This window comes from Nycticebus coucang, chromosome 21 (genome assembly GCF_027406575.1).
Source record: "Nycticebus coucang isolate mNycCou1 chromosome 21, mNycCou1.pri, whole genome shotgun sequence".
In the NCBI taxonomy this organism is placed as follows: Eukaryota; Metazoa; Chordata; class Mammalia; order Primates; family Lorisidae; genus Nycticebus; species Nycticebus coucang.
Window position 1 is genome coordinate 4,940,463 of NC_069800.1, and position 16,737 is coordinate 4,957,199.

At 45.9% G+C, this 16,737-nt stretch overlaps 1 pseudogene; it reads left to right on the top strand.

Moving 5' to 3' along the window:
- Positions 1 to 16,737, top strand: part of LOC128574190 (seizure 6-like protein) — a 160,124-nt pseudogene that overhangs the window by 121,329 nt on the left and 22,058 nt on the right.

Consider the following 16,737-nt stretch of genomic DNA (forward strand, 5'->3'; position numbering starts at 1 on the left):
AAGTGCTGAACGTAGTCAGGGCCCTGGACGAGCCAAGTCCCCATCCCAAGGCTGGACCAGGTAAGAGTCCGATAGGGTCAGGGCCCCATCCACTCTGAGTGGGAGCTGAGGCCGAGAGCCAGCCACCTGCCATGGGCCAGCACTGATTCACCTGGCACACACTTGGAACAGTGCCAAGTGCTGGGGACACAGTAGTGACCAAGATGGGGTTGGGGAGTGCACAGGGAGCTCCTGGTCTCAGGCAGACGTGTCCCACACCACTGCAACACCGGATGCTGAGCTCCTTCTGAGGGGGGAGCACAGAAGGGACTGCAGCTGAGACTCAGAGGGAACATCTGGGGATCTACATGTGAGCGAATCCTGGAAGAACAAGATGAATGGGCAGGCAGGAATTACTCAGGTCTAGAGAAAAAGGCTAAGGAAGCCCTTCAAGGCAAAAGGAAGGTAAGGAGGAAAGCTGCAAAGGAGAGATTGATGAGTAGTGCAGATGGGGTGGTGGTAAAATATTGGCTTAGAAGGGACAGCCAGGGATCGAGGCTACAGGGAGGGAAGGGGATGCAGAAGAGAAATATACAGAGCCTCAAAACTAGGATTAGAAGTTTGCATTCTGCACTAAGATGAGGTGGTGGTAGCTGGTTTTTATAAATTGAGGTGAATTTCACATGGCATACAATTTAACGTATATGTATTACATACGTTTAGTACATTCACAATGTGGTGGGCAACCAGCACCTCTATCTAGTTCCCAAACATTTTCATCAGCCCAAAAGAAACCTCCACACCTATTAAGAAGTCTTTCTCCATTCCCCTCTCCCTCCAGCCCCAGCAAGCACCAATCTGTGACCCGTCTATAAGGATTTGCCTATTCTGGATATTTTATATCAATGGAAAGAATTCTACTATGTTGTATGTGACCCTTAGGTCTGGCTTATTCCACTGAGCATCTTTGGAGGGTTCACAAGTATCAGTCCTTTGCTCCTTTTCATGGCTGCATAATGTTCCATTACATGGGTGGACCACATTTTGCTTCTCCATTCATCTGTTGAATAAAGGGATCAGATTTATGTTCTGGGAGGATTGACTTGGCCGCAGAGAGGAGGAGGGCTTGGGGCCAGGTGAGGATGGAGTCAGGAAGCCAGCAGGGAGCTGTCCAGGAGTCCAGGTGAAAGATGGCAGTGATCTGAACAAAGCTGCAGACAGTGACCAAGGAGAAAGGGGGGATTGTAGAAGGAGACTCGGAAGCTGGGGTCCTGCCAAGAACCCACACTCTGTCCCTGTGGAAAGCTGAGCAGGCAGGTTGTGGCCTTGGGAAGCTCTCTTGTCCTGCAGAGACAAGATCCTCCCTAAGGGGATCCCAGTCAGACCAAACTTGCCTGCCTGTCACCACCTCTGCATCTCCCCTTGGTCCGGAAGTCAAACCGATATCCCGATTTTTCAGCGCCTCCCTGGATTGTACATGGCTGACATCTCAATTCAGACCTCAGCAGAAAACCCGATCTGCCCTGTGGCCAATCTCCCTGTGGTCAGTCAGTTCTCCACATTTTCGTCTGAGCTGCTTAGAATGGTCCAATGCTGGGATGCTGAATATGTTCAGCAAATACGTGGATGAGCAAAGAAAGATGCAGGGGCATCTGTGCATAGGGGAAGGGGAACTAAACTGCCAGCATCCGTGTGTGCATGTCATTGGAACCAGTCTGTCCAAAAGGCAGATTCGGAAGGATGCAGCAGAGAGTCACTTCACTCATTCTCCCAGTGCCCCTTCAGGTGTGTTCTCTGTCATTTTTCTTCTCAGGGTGAAAGCTGCATTTTCATGGGTCTTCTGCTCATAAGAAGTGCAGTCCAGTCTAATAATCACATAACTCTAAGCATTATTCATTTGAAACTTCACCTTTCCCTTGGGGCTCCCTTGGCTGGGAATTTTGCAGTGTAAAAGGACAAGGGGCTGCTTCTTTCTCACGGGAAAAGGACAGGGGAGCCTCAGTTGACTGCACTGTCATGTTACAGAATGTATAGAATGCTGGGGGGCGGGGGAAACTCTTTGACAGAGCACTCAGTGAGGATAAAGTCTCCCGAGCCTGTCTACTCTTGACTTTTCCCCTTTGATGCATTTCTATCAGCAAAGTTCTTTTTTTCTTTTTAATTTCAAGTCAACATGAGGATATAAATTTTTAGGCGGCATTGATCTCACTTCTAAGGCCAAGTTCAAGTCGTAGTTGAGCCCTTCATTTCTAAGGGGAACTATTGTTGGCTGCTCCCTGGAGGGAAAAATAAATTGTTCCCTGACCTCATCAGTCATGGGAAGCTCACTCTCAATACCCCATTTCCCCTCTTTGATCTGCCCCCAGGAAAGTAGGCAGGCCCAGCTGGATTTTACTGTTACTCTTCTCTTGGTGGGAATCAAATCCAGCCTCTCTTCCCTGCGCCTCAAGAGAAAGACACCTGCCCAGTCACCAGGAGTTCCCCTGAAGTGCTCCATGTTGGGGCTGAAGTGAAAATGATACACTTTCTCCCCTCCTCCCTATAGTATCCCACAGGGACAGCTCCCCTGCCCATGCACCCTACCTGCCGGCCTCTTCAAAGGCCCAGTGGATTCATTCCCTTCTCTCATATGGTGCTGGAGGAAGGGTGCAAACTGGAAGAGCTACATCGATGGTAGAAGATCTTGCCATCGGTACCCTCTCCAAGGCCTGCAGTGCTGGCCACAGGTGCCCATGATGACTTCCTCCAGCAAGCCTGATTCACCGGAAGCCTTTCTGCGGTACCACATGGGCAAGCCGAAGATTCAATATACCTGGGAACAGCCCTCAGCCAATAAGGGTAAGAAGTTGGAGGATAAGTACCCCAGCTCCCTCTCCCTCCGGCTGTGTCCTACGCTCTTTCTAAAGGTTCCTGCAGGACCACATCCCAGACGCACTCTGCATCAATTCCGTCTCTTCATCCTCCCGTTTCACTTGCCCACCAGGCACTGCCGGGGACAGTCTCCCAGACAGCCAAACACTCCAGGCTTTGCTTGGCTCTGCTTCTTCTAATCTCAACCCGCAGCCAAGGATCTCCCTTTAGAAAGTGGGAACATTCAGCACCTACTGTCCAGTTCTTAGCTTAGGGGACTGCTGGTGAATTCCAGGACCACAAAGGAAGCTGAGTTTAATAGTTTGTTGCACATTCTTTATGAAGTCAGGGTCTTTTGCCCTCAGCACTAGTGACATTTTGGACTAAGTATTTCTTTGGAATGGGGACTGTCTTACACACGTGGGATGTTTCACAACATCCCTGGTTTCTACTCAGCAGTGATACCCACTTAGTTGGGAAAATCATGTCTCCAGTCACAGTAAATGTCTCATGGGGGACAAAACTGCCTCTTGCTGGAAACAAGACCTGAATTAGCATAAACAGAAATGCAAAGAGAGAAGAATGAAGATGGTGGTGATGATGTTAGGGTGACTGTGATGATGACAAAGGCCATAATCATGATGACCATAATAAAACTGGAACATAACAACATAACATTCAGACAACCCAGACTTGTTCTGGTGCTAATGGTGAGTCTAGAATTTGATTCCAAACTCTGTGCATGCCTTCCCTCCTTTCCAAAGCTCAGGACATAGACTAGAAACGTTAAGCTCAATTCACAGGCAGAAAAAAAATCAGAAAGACTGCATGCCTTCCATGAAAGTGACAAAGAGGAGAATCAGACCTCCCTGATTTCCCAGCCAGCATGCTCTTTCCACTGCATTGCTCCTTGCCATTTTGCAGAGAACAAAGAGTTGTGGTACAGTTTTTAAACCAAAGCTATTTGCACCCTTGAAGATGCTGCTGCCACATTTTAATCATTGAAATGAACGATAGAATAAAGCCAAGTTGCACACGGTCTGGAACCCACCGCTGCCAGAAGATCAGCTGTGATGTCAGCTTTAAGGAATAAATATCTGCCCTCTACCATGTTTCTCACCAGCCTAATCCGAGACTTTCATGAGTGATTGATGTTCTCATGGTACTCGGAGCTTCAGTGGCTCTTCCCTCGCATAGGTCAAGAGCTGACATCAACCCCAGTGTTTCTGCTGTCAAATAAACTCTCTGGCAGCCTCTTTTATATGATAGCATCTGTTGAGCACCTATTGTGTGCAAGAGAAGGCAGGTGGCAACTCAAGCATTTCAACATAGTGGAGATTTGGGGTCAACTCTCAAGTCAAGAGCAGACAGGCTCGGGAAACTTTGCCCTCGCTGAGTGTTCTGTCTAGATGAAAACTGGCAGGGGGCTTTATCTTGAAGCCATGTCTGCAAAGCAAGCAGACAGCAGTTATTAGGAGAGGCTGTTTGGGGGGTAGCTGGGGAATGGGGAAAGCTGATTAAGATTGTGGGAGGAAGGCAGTTAAAATCTCCTCCAGCCACCCATTGGAGCAACTTAACATGAGGAACCATGAGAGGTATGAGAATGTATTGGAGTGAATAAAATGTAATCCCTGCGCCCCAGAAGCAAACCTTCAATAGCATCCTTTGCGTTTCTGTTGTTTTGTTCATACCACTTGAAACACCAACATGGGTAGCTGGCAGTCCTCCTTCCCTCTCCCAGACAAGCATGGGCTTGGATGAAGCTGTCAGTGGGGAGAGCTGCTGTCAACGTGCATCAGCTCCAGGAACTGTGCTCAGGACCGTTTCCTGGAATGCCTCTCCGCTGGCAATGAATTGCTCAGTCATGCAGCTCCCACTTAAAACCAGTCTCTCCATCTCCAGCAAGATGATGTCCTGAGCTTGGCTCTGTAAGCCGTAGTCTGGTCCCTGTGGAGCTCGGCAGCTCCCATGTCTACCCCCAACCCTGCATGACTACCTGCCTCAAGGTCCCCCTACTCTTTCTTAAGGCTTCAGAGTAAGAAGCAACACCTCCCCCAGGAAGGCATCCATGATGTCCTCAACCTGAATTTGAAGCTCTTCTCTGCTTTACCTTGATCATAATTCCTGCCACAATCCCTGGCTTATGATCTAGCTACATCACTATTCTGTGACTCTCTGCCAGGCAACACAATGCCTAGCACACAAGAGGTGCTCAGAACAAAATGTTAAGGAGGGAGGACAAAGAAGAGGAGACAGAAGTAGAGAGAAAGAAAGAGGGGGGAGAGAAGACAGAAAAGAAAAGAGCATGAGTTAATGCTCAAGACTGACGCAGCCAAAGCTGAACTATCTGGCATTCTTTCAATCAGATCAATTTCATCAGCATGCCTAGGACGGCCCGCATTTCTGTTGTGTATTGAAGTGCTTTCCGGATTATTAACTGTCCATTGTGGCCCAATTATTTAGTGTCAAGGTACTTTCTTGTACTTAATGTCAAGGTACTTTCTTGTACTTAAGTCTTTGAAAATGTGTCATTCTTTAATGCTATGAACAGTGATAGCAGGTTTGGGCTTATTTCATGAATAAAGTGCTTCTGTTCTACCCTCTGCCCCTCTTAAGTGAAAACTCAGTTGACTTTGAGGTATTTGCCACATGATAAGTGAAAAGATCATTTCACCTTACATGAAAAGGTGAGTTATAAATAGCAAGCTGTCAGCATGTTCTGCATCAAAGCAGAATGAAAGGCCCATGTCACAACCCAACACGTAGTTGTCGCCCAAGAAATGGTTATTGATAATGGGGTTGTCAAAGGAGATTCTTCTTACAGTGCAGTATCTGACTTTGCAGTGGGTCCTGTGCAGGCAAGACCATGTCGTAAAGGTATCTTCAAAAACCCAATTCATCCACAGACCTGTGTGTCACGTGTATAGGAAGGGTCACTCCTAGTAATGTGTTAAGCCTGGGACTTAACACATAGTTTGCCTTAAGAAATTATGTGTTGCCGGGCACGGCGGCTCACACCTATAACCCCAGGCTGAGACAGATGTACCGCCCGACCTCAGGAGGTTGAGACCAGCCAGAGCAAGGGCGAGACATCGTCTCTAAAAATAGCCTAGTGTTTGGGGGAGACACTTGCAGTCCCAGCGACTTGGGAGGCTGAAGCAAGAGGATCACGCGAGTCCAAGAGTTGGAGGTTGCTGTGAGCTGTGATGCCACTGCACTGTACTGATGGTGACAAAGTGAGACTCTGTCTCAAAAAGAAAGAAAGAAAGAGAGAGAGAGAAATTATGTGTTGTCTGAAAAAAGTAATCGAAGGCTTATTGAATGTCCATACTTTGTTTTGTGTGACCCCTGTGCTTCTCCCTGCCCTTCAAGCTTGAACCTGAGCAACAGTGACATCTTAACCATCTATGACGGCGATGAGGTCATGCCCCACATCTTGAGGCAGTACCTTGGGAATAGTGGCCCCCAGAAGCTGTACTCCTCCACACCAGACCTAACCATCCAGTTCCACTCGGACCCTGCTGGCCTCATCTTTGGAAAGGGCCAGGGATTTATCATGAACTACATTGGTAAGTGTCTCATCTGGTTAACTTTCTTTTTCCTGCTTGGATGCAGGTTAAGATGGTTCCCTCCAGATATGTCTGTGTGAAGGTTTTGTGCTAGGGTGGTCTTTTAAGGTTTCAATGCAGTTAGTAAATGCAGTTTTATCTCCCTTTAGAAAGTGGGAACATTAAGCACCCATGGTCTGGTTCTTAGCTTAGGGGACTTCTGCTGAATTCCAGGACCACAAAGGAAGTTCAGTTTAATAGTCTGTTGCACATTCTTTACAAAGTGCATTTTCATAAGTCAGGGTCTCTCGCCCTCAGTACTAGTGACTAGTTAAGAAGACCAGGGTTTGAGCCCCAGCACTGTTACCAAGGGCTTTGTGACCTTGGGTCAGTCAGGGAATGTCTCTGCACCTTTTTTGTGCCATGTGTAAAATGGGAATAGTAAGACCTACTCCATAAGGATGGAATCAGGATTTGGTAGATGAGGCCTCCTAACTTTAAGGTTCATCGTGTGTCCTTTGATGTGAGCTGAGATTTGTATCATCATCAACACACTCTCCTATCATGTGCAGCTTCCCAAAGCATTATCTTTACCTTCTTGCCTGAACAGAAGCTTGGTTCTCCTCTGAAGAATCTTCCTGAAGCCACATCAAAAAATAACAGCTCCCATTTCATGTACTTTAGTGTCTACAGATGCGAGAAATACCTTTTTTGATCCTTAATATGGCTGCCAAGCCTTTCTTTCCTGCTCTTGTTAAAACAAAACAAAACCTGCTATTACATTGGAGCTAAGTTCACACACTGCGATACCCATTCCTGGGGGCTTCAGCCACTCTCATCCTTCCATTCTCTCTCCCCGCCTATAACTCTCCTTCATTCATTAGTGGCCACACCACCCTAGTCCAAGCTGCCAACATCCCTGGCAGTCGGAAGACTGGGACTTCACAAACTCACAGCCTCTGGTGCAGCCCTGTCATGTCACAGCAGAAGCAGCTCTGTACCAGCAAGAATGAGGGGCTCCTCATCAGGGGCAGAGCAGTGCCCATACCTGGGCTTCCTCAGTTCCAGCTGCAAATTATCTCCACCCCCAAGATTCTTGGCAGCAGCAGAGAAGCTGGGAGAAACAGGGCAAGGGATAGTCTCAGGAATTCAATAGGCAGGATTCAATCAGCAGTTCAGGGATGTGCTTACACTTCTCAGAAACTAGGCTGGCATCTCAACTTCCACGATGGAGCAGTACAAGGAGGACTCATCCTACCAAGCCCTCCGCCACCACCGTCACCACCAAAGACCCTCTGGCTGCAGCAAGACTCCATGTCTTTGCTTCTTTCTTCCCCTTAGCTTGAAGAATTGCCCATCTCTATCTAATATAATTGTCCTCTCTCTACCCCACCTTGGGTCTAAAATACACGCCACCCTCCCCCAGACCACTGGCTGTCTTGACAAGCCTCGTGCATGCTAAAATTCCTTCCTTGCATTTTTTTATTTCCAGCCGGCAAACATTTTTCATCCCTGCCTGTTACACGTCCACCTCTCAGAGAGGCTAACCCAAGTATTGATCTTCTTTTTTATGTTTCTCAGGGGCCTTTTTACCTTTGATTGTGCTGCTAAATATTTTCAGAATGTTATTGCTACTACTCTTTAGGTTCTCCATTCTTTACTGGGCATTGCCCTAGATGCCAGGGGATGAGTCCTACTGGCTGCGCAGGCGAGGTACCCCCCCAGAGTTGGTTGTCTTTGGGAGGAGAGTTTCTGGTGCCCTGGCTTCAACCTCTCTCCATGAATTTCCCCTCCCTCCCAGCTGAAAGCTGAGGTCATCATTTTGCTCATTTGTCTCCATTGGGGCCCAAGTCAGTCTTCCAAAACTGCATTTCAGCCCAATGACAAAAATCTGACTCCGTCCAACCAAAGCTGATCAAGGTTAACCATAAAGTCTGGCCATGTTATGCAACATCTTGAAGAGGAAGTGTTCTCATTAATTGAACTTGAAACTTAGATTTGTGTGACAATCTATAGTTGGCAAACACTTCTACATGCATAATTTAATTTCATCTTTAAATGCGTTATCTCTGTTTTCCAGAGAATTTGGTTTATAAAAATCTTGTGGCACCTCCTATATCCTAGACTATGCACTAGCACCAGAGTCAGGAATGACTAGAATCCCTGCCCTTGAGCCTGACCAGTGAGACTAAGAAAGGCAGTCCCATTAATAGACAACATCGGATGCAACTCCCACTCAGTGGAGGGATCAAATGGTAGGATCAGGGGTTTCTGAGGTCATCTAGAGAATTCTGAGGCTTCTAGACTGATGTAGAGGCCTAGATCCAGCCCGGAAAGGTGGCCAAGACTGATCTTCTGTTCTTGCAGTCAGAGCCTGCCATGGGAAGACTATATGCCCTATGTGGTTCTGACCTGGAATTCTCCTTTGCACAAAGAGAGGCAAAGACCCATTCTCCTCACTGCTTCCTGTTCTTTGCCTGGTGTCTGTGACCATGTGCATGGGAGGGAAGTGATTAAAAAACAGAGATGGATAAGCAATGCTTTTTGAAGAGGTATTAGTCACTTGCTTTTGTGTTTATTCCTCTAATCCTAGGATAATAAATAAGTTTCAATAAAATAACAGGGGCTCCCCAGAGTACTGTACTGAGAAGGACTGGGAGGTTTCAGTTGGAATCAAAGAAAGAGAAGGCTGTGATTGATTAGCGATGTCTGTTATGAGCATGAAACTGGTAGATGGTGGTGCATACTCAATGCATTCAGGCATTTACTTTTGCCAAACTTTGGACTTTGGTGCTAATCTTAACTAAGAGACTGAAATTTTGACTTCAGATCCCTGTATTCCTAGTGTGAAAACCTTAGTCAAACAAATCACTGAATCCATATAACTCATCTCAGTGTTCACACAACACTGCCATATCCCACTTTCACATTGGCCTTTGGGATAAAAGGATTCTTGATTCTACTCCACCGATGAGGACAATAAGGCTTAGAGCAGTTAATTGACATGGCTGGAGTCACATTGTATCCTTAAGAAAGAAAGAGGAGTAGAAGAGAAGTTCCCCAACTCCTTGGACAGTTTTCTCATTCTTAGCAAAAGTTAATGAAGGCCCATGGGGACAGATAATTCCAGAGCCTCCACTTAGGGTGCTTTGTAAACATGCAAATTCATGAAGCAGTGTCACAGGGGTGCAGTCTAGGAACTGAACAAAAGGAAGGTTAAGTGACTTAGCCAAGGCCACCCAGTTGGTGAACAGTGAGGACAAGAGTTAAGCCCAGGCTCTGTTACATGGTGCCAGCAACTGAGTAATTACAAATGCGCTGAGCGTCACAGAGGAGACAGGAGGCCCTGCGGGAGTGTGTGGCAACGGTGGCTTATGCTGAGAAGTCAGACAAGCAAACCTTTCTCAGTGTCAAAGCATTTGGCACAAGGCAGACCACATCCCTAATGTCTGCTCCCATTTTCCCCCTTTCATTCATAGTTTGTGCATTTGCAGCTGTGTCCCAAATCCAGAGCTTGGCTGACTTTTTTCAAAGGCCTAAATATAGAGGCTCCTGTTCTCCACCAAGCAATTCTGGAAGCCATTTCTCTGCCCCTTCTTCTTGCAGACACCCATGAGATCTCCTTTCCCCAAATAAAATCATGATGAAATCCCGGGAAAAGCCATTGCTCGCTTCTCAAAATGATTTTCCTGCAGACAATGGAGGTGCTTTGCTTTCTCCAGAAGCACATAAGAACTGCAAATTAATTATACAACATAATTAGCTCTCTCCTCCAAATCTGTGCAGTGGGCACTTGGAAGCAAGAATAATAATAGCGGGCTTTGGATTGCTACCTTAGTAACAAGAGTTTGTAAGAGGGAAACAATTATTCCCAAGAAAGACCCTGGGTAGCATTTTCTGGAGTATGGTAAATGTTCATTGATAATAAGCAATTTCATGTGAAGAATAGACCAACAATTTTTTGTGTTGTAATAGTCCATTATTTATCTTAATGTGTATTTCAAATGTATGTATTACTAACTCACCAAACTCATGGATTTACAGATATTCTTTGGATGGGGCTGAGTGCCTTACCTACTGCTGTGTAATATATTAATGTAGTGCTGTGTGACATATTACATGCCAAATCAGCTATAAGCACTTCTTATCTCACAGTTTTTGTGAGTTAGGAATTTAGGAGCAGCATTAGCAGAATGGGTCTGTCCTGGAATCTGTCTTGTGTCAAGGTGTCAGGCAGGGCTGCAGTCATCTGATGGCTTGACAGGCTCTGAGTGCTCCACTTCCAAATGGTTTGCACATGTGGCTAGCAAATCAATGCCAATTGTTGACAGGCGGTCTCAGTTTCCCTCTACGTGGATCTCTCCAGAGGGCTGCTTGAGCTTCCTTACACCATGGCAGCTGCTTCCCCCAGAGTAAGAGATCCAAGAGAGAGCAAGCAGGGAGCCTCAAAGTCTGTGATGGCACAGGGTCACATGGGGGAACCTGTTCCCATGGGTTTGGTGAGTTAGTAATATCTACAAATATGGTTGATAATATTTCCCTCATGATGGGTGAGGAAACTGTGTCACAGGGACAAGAAGTCACCGTTTCCTGGTTATGTTGCTAATAAGTGGCAAAGCAAGGATTCTGCCTGACTCTCAGTCCTAAACTGGGGTTTTTTTACACCGAGAGACTGTTCCCTAAGTTCAGTGGCCCACTGAGAGAGGTAACTGTAAAACCTTGCTATGGAAGAGTCCTTGCCATTTAAGGAATTTCTGAAGTGTGTTACTTATTTCTGAAGCCTTTTCTTCTATTTTCTCTTCTTGCTTTTATTCATAAAGGGATTCCCCCCCCAAAAAAAAAAGGCCACCTCCCCATCTAAGGTTGATGTTTTTGTTTGAAAGAGGTGTCAAGGAATGACTCCTGCTCAGATTTGCCGGAGATACAGAATAGTTGGAAAACCACATCTCACATGGAGCTTGTGAGGGGAGCCAGAATCACCTACCAGTGTGACCCCGGCTACGACATCGTGGGGCGTGACACCCTCACCTGTCAGTGGGACCTCAGCTGAAGCAGTGACCCCCCATTCTGTGAGAAAAGTAAGAGTAGTCTTGTTTCCTCTCGCTCGGTCACTGAGTGGCAAATCCCTCCCAGAGGTATCTTTCGTGTGAACATAGTGGCCTATCACCTGCCCTTCCAATTCATTGGTTTTGTTCAAAAATGTCATTTTGTAGCCCTCAGTGGGATCTCAGAGTCAAGTGCCTTCAGAAGCCTGGCAGATAACGTAAAGGAGTGAAACAAGGTGAGTGAGAGACAATAGGGAGTAGTGTGGACTGTGGAGAATGGGAGTATATGTAGCCTGGGTTAAAAACAAAAGAAGAAAAAGAAAAATTCAACTCAGATCTTAAAAGACCTGTAGGTGCTAAGTAAAATAAGCCTAAGTTGGCCCTGGGAGCCCCAGCTCTAAACATTTACAGAAACTCTTTCCATCAGAGGGCATTCTCTTGCTCTCCTGATCCCTTCTGCCTGCTGACTGTTTCTGTTCTCCCCAAGAACATGACCCAGTCATATGGCAAGAACAGAGTTTAGTGTCTTGAAAAGGGATATAAAAAGGAAGTCTTTCTGGTTTTTACACTGATGCCTTACTGGCAGAGGGCCGAGCTAAATTTGAAAGTGGCCTCGTCCCCTGGCTTCCCATCTCCTATCAGGGGTGTCCAACCTGTGGCCTGCTGATTTTGTGAGGACCTTTTTTTACCTGTAGTGCCAGATATCACAAAAAGTATGCATGGATCTCTCTCTCTCTCTCTCTTTTTTTTTTTTACTAATCGGCTTTCATTAGTGTTTGTGTATTTAATGTGTGGCCCAGGACAACTCTTCTTCTTCTAATATGCCACGGAGAAAAAACAAAGGTTGGACACCCTCCTTATCACCTAAATGGATCTCTCATCCTCAACCCTCTGGTTGGGAATCCTTGGGGATACTGTGGTAGACCTACCTGCTCCATGTGACTTGAATCACCAGTTACACAGTAAAAGATATTGTTAGCAGAGAAAGAGGGTGTAAGGGAAGGGGTGGTAGTGGGGGGTTGCCTACAATTTCTATAATGAATGTTTCAACATAAAAGAAAATTGCAATTGTGGGAAATGTGAATGAACCCACCAAAGTCCCACAAAACTGAATACATAAGGCTAAGTGTGGTGGCTCACATCTGTAATCCTAGCACTCTGAGAGGCCAAGGCAGGTAGATTGCCTGAGCTCAGGGGTTCGAGACCAGCCTGAGCAAGAGCAAGACGCCCTCTCTACAAATAGCTGGGCGTTGTGTCAGGCACCTGGAGTCCCAGCTACTTGGCAGGCTGAGGCAAGAGAATCACTTGAGCCCAAGAGTTTGAGGTTGCTGCGAGCTGTGACACCACAGCACTCTACCTAGGGTGACAAAGTGAGACTCTGTCTCAAAAAAAGAAAAAAATAAATACACAAACAGTTCTAGGTATCCTACAACAGTATGCAGGGAGGGGTGTTTGTGTGTGTGTGTGTGCGCACGCACATACGTCCTGTACATACATGTACATGTGTGTGCAGTGCATGTAAATTAACAGATAGACACATAGAAATAGCTGTAGAGGTCGTTGCCTCCAGAGGGAATTGTTACAAGCTTCCTGCAGCTGCTTTTGTTCCCGATTATAAATATGGACACCTTTTCATATCGCACGTTGTCCACTTTATTCCTCTTTAATTGGTTTATTGCTTTCCCTTTACCTGTATTGATTTTTTTAATTAAAAAAGTAATAGATGCTTGTTTTACTATATTTAAGCACTGCTAAAGCAGCGGCCAGGCCACTCCTCACTCGGCCGTCATTTAGCAGGCGCTGGGATCATGTGGAATGGCTGTTCCATTATATTGAACTCTCCTCCATTAAAGGAGTCATTGTAAAAGAATTTTCTTGTTTCTTTTTTTTGAGATTTTTTAAATTTTTCCTGCCTAAGGCTGGGATATACAATCTATTTTACATAGACCTTTGGGCCCTGATGCAAATTTTCCGGGGAAATTCCTAAAAGAGGAATTAAATTCAAGTTTCTTTCCTACTGGTCTAGCTTCCAGCCACCTTTAATTTTCTTCCAAAAGGGGAAAGAACTGAGTCAGAAAACTTCCTAGATGATCCTGTAATTCTGAGCACACCTCTGATGGTTAAGAACTCTGACACCCACGTTGGTCTGATTTCGTTTCCTGTAGTCATGTACTGCACTGACCCTGGAGAGGTGGACCACTCTACCCGCTTAATTTCCGACCCTGTGCTGCTGGTGGGGACCACCATCCAGTACACCTGCAACCCCGGTTTTGTGCTAGAAGGGAGTTCTCTTCTGACCTGCTACAGCCGCGAAACAGGGACTCCTATCTGGACATCGCGCCTGCCCCACTGCGTTTGTGAGTCCTGTTTATTGCCTTGGGCCTTCTGTATGTAGACTCAGATTCACTAACTCTTACTCTCAACCAAGAGCTGAGCTGCTAGGAGGAGGCCTCCTACTCTGGGGCAGGGGGAGGGCTTTTATTATTTCTACTACCACACAGCAGTAGCTTATGCTGAGGGGGCGCTTATACTACAATATTTACAGTCATTTTATCATGCACTGTGGATGGAGCTAAGTCCTCCACTAATTTCCCTTTTTCCTTCCCCCGAATAGCCTTGGGAGCACAGTATCATTGCCTTTGTTTTAAGAAGAGGATACTGAAATCAGAGAGGTGAAGTCATGGTCCCAGGGCACACAGCTAGTTAACAGCAGAGGCCTTTTTCAAAGCTCCCCACGGATTCGAATGTACAACCAGGCTTCACAACTGCTACTCAAAGAAACCATAAGGTTATATGGGAAGAACAGAGCTGTAAACCATGTTCGGGGGTTAAAAACTGTCAGCTGCACTACTATTTTTAATGAGTGTGCTGTGAACAGGTCCAATTAGGGACACAGCCAGCACAGAGGCCAGAAGCCACACTGAGGTCTTTGGCAGGGATGGAGAACTAAGAATTTCACTTTAGGGAAAAAAAAAGATAGAATTTCAAGAAGCTTATTGTAAATTCACCTACACCTGATATAAATAACACTGAGTAAATTTATGGCTTTGGCACCAACAGTGGCTATGTTTTGCAACTGTTCACAATTATCTAAAATAGGCTTCACACTTTTACAGATTAATATGAGGGTACATGCAATTAGGTTACGTTGTTTGCGTTTGTTAGGAAGAATCCCAGTTGTCCTTGAGCCCCTCCCATAAGAGGTGAGCCATTTACATTGCGCCCCTCAGGTGGGAACTTCCTGAAACCCCGCCCCCTCCCCACCTCTCTCTCCCCTCACTCTTCCCCTCTCCCCCTACCGCCCTTCTTGAATTTAACTGTATTTTTCTCTCAAATGGGCCTGTAGTTGTTGATCTACTAGTGTTAACACAGTATGGAGTACATGAGATGCTTGCTTTTCCCTTCTTGAGATACTTAGGAGAATGTTCTCTAAATCCATCAAAGTACATACAAAACATGCAAAGTCTGCATCTTTTTTTTTATTATTTATATTCTACATTTACTAAGTTTCACATGTACCCTTGTAAGACTGCATCTTTTTTTTAATGCTACCTTTTAGATGGGTAAAAGCTACCACTGTGGGAAGACAACTGGAAAGCCAGGAAGTCCTTTCCTTTTCCACTAGATAAGCTGATGCTTGCTGAGTCCAAGCCTTAGAATCGACCCTCCCCACCTGGGCCAGGCACTATTCTAAGGATGTCACATGCGTTAACTCTTGTATTCCTGGAAGGAAAACAAAACGAAGAGTCTGTTGCTTCGGCAGAGAACAGAGCACAGTCAAATTCAAACTCACACGAGACCTTTCTCTCTGCTCTCTATTCATGAACCAACCAAGGCCAAGATCCCACTTTTGCTAGTTCATTCGTTCAGCTTCCTCAGCCTACAGAAAGGTTTTACCACATGGAACCAAATAAATGAACAATTTTAGGTCACATTTGCCTCATACATTTCCCTTAATTAGCTTCTGATTCCTGCATTAAAGGAAGATTTCTATTTCTATATTTCCACTTTTGCTTCTCAAAAGGGGGAACATTATTGCTCTGTTCCCTCAAACAAAAGGGGTTCTTGGACCACACATCCCTGTGTCTCCATCAGCCTTTGTAGTTAAGAGTTTGGATTGCAGTGGCTCATACCTGTAATCCCAGCATTTGGAGAAGTTGAGGCGGGAGCATCGCTTGAGGCTAAGAGTTCAAGACCATCCTGAGCAACATAGTGAGACCATGTCTCACCAAAAAAATAATACTAATAACCAATTATTAGCTGGGCGTGGTGGTGGATGGTAGTCCCAGCCACTTGGGAGGCTAAGGCAGGAGAATTGTTTGAGCCCAGGAGATGAGGTTGCTGCAGAGGAGGAGCTCTGATGATGCTATTGCACTCCAGGCAGGGCAACAGAGTGAGACTCTGTCTCAAAAATAACAATTCTGGAATTTCAAAGCTGAAGGAAATCTGGGGGCTAAAGTACAATTGAAGGGTAACATAGATAAAATACAGCTGCCCCATTTTACAGATAATAGCAATAGTTATCATTTATTGAATGTGCAAGACACATTTTATTTATTTATTGGTGAATGTATATGTGTGTATGTACATTATATATGCTATATCTATATAGATGTAAACTGAGACTCCAAAGGGAAATGGGATGGAGATTACAACAGTCCTTTGTAGACAGAACTAGGATTCACATTTAGGACTCTGGTCTCCAAGTCCCCTGCCCCATGCCAGCCAAACCCCCACTATCAATTCACCATGGCTGACAGGGTACAAACCCCTATGGGGACATCCCAGTGGAATTTTAGGTTATGTCCCTAATCCCCTAACTGCAGTGATACCTGTCCCCATCCCTAGAATTCTGGGCTGTGACCACACTGGTTCCTGCTGTGGATTAAATTTAGTCCCCAAAAGATATGTTGAGGTCCTAACCGCCTCCCTACTACCAGGAACTGTGACCATGATGGAAACAGGGTCTTTGCAGAGGTGATCAAGTTAAGATGGGGGTAACACTGGATTAAGAGGGGCACTGATTTAGTGACTGGTGTCCTTGTAAAAATATGGGAATCAGGACACAGATAGAGACACAGGCATGGAGGTAATGTGCTGGGATTGCAGAGGCAGAGACTGAAAAGCTTCACTGAGGATTGCCAGCTTCTACCCAGATGCTAGGAAGAGGCACAGAGGGCTTCCCCGCTGTGGGTTTCAGGGGAGCATGGCCCTGCTGACAGCTTGTTTCTGGACTTGCAACCTCCAGAACCTACAAGACAGTAAGTTTCTGTTGTTCGAAGGTCCCCCCACACCCTCAGCTCCTTGTTACTGGC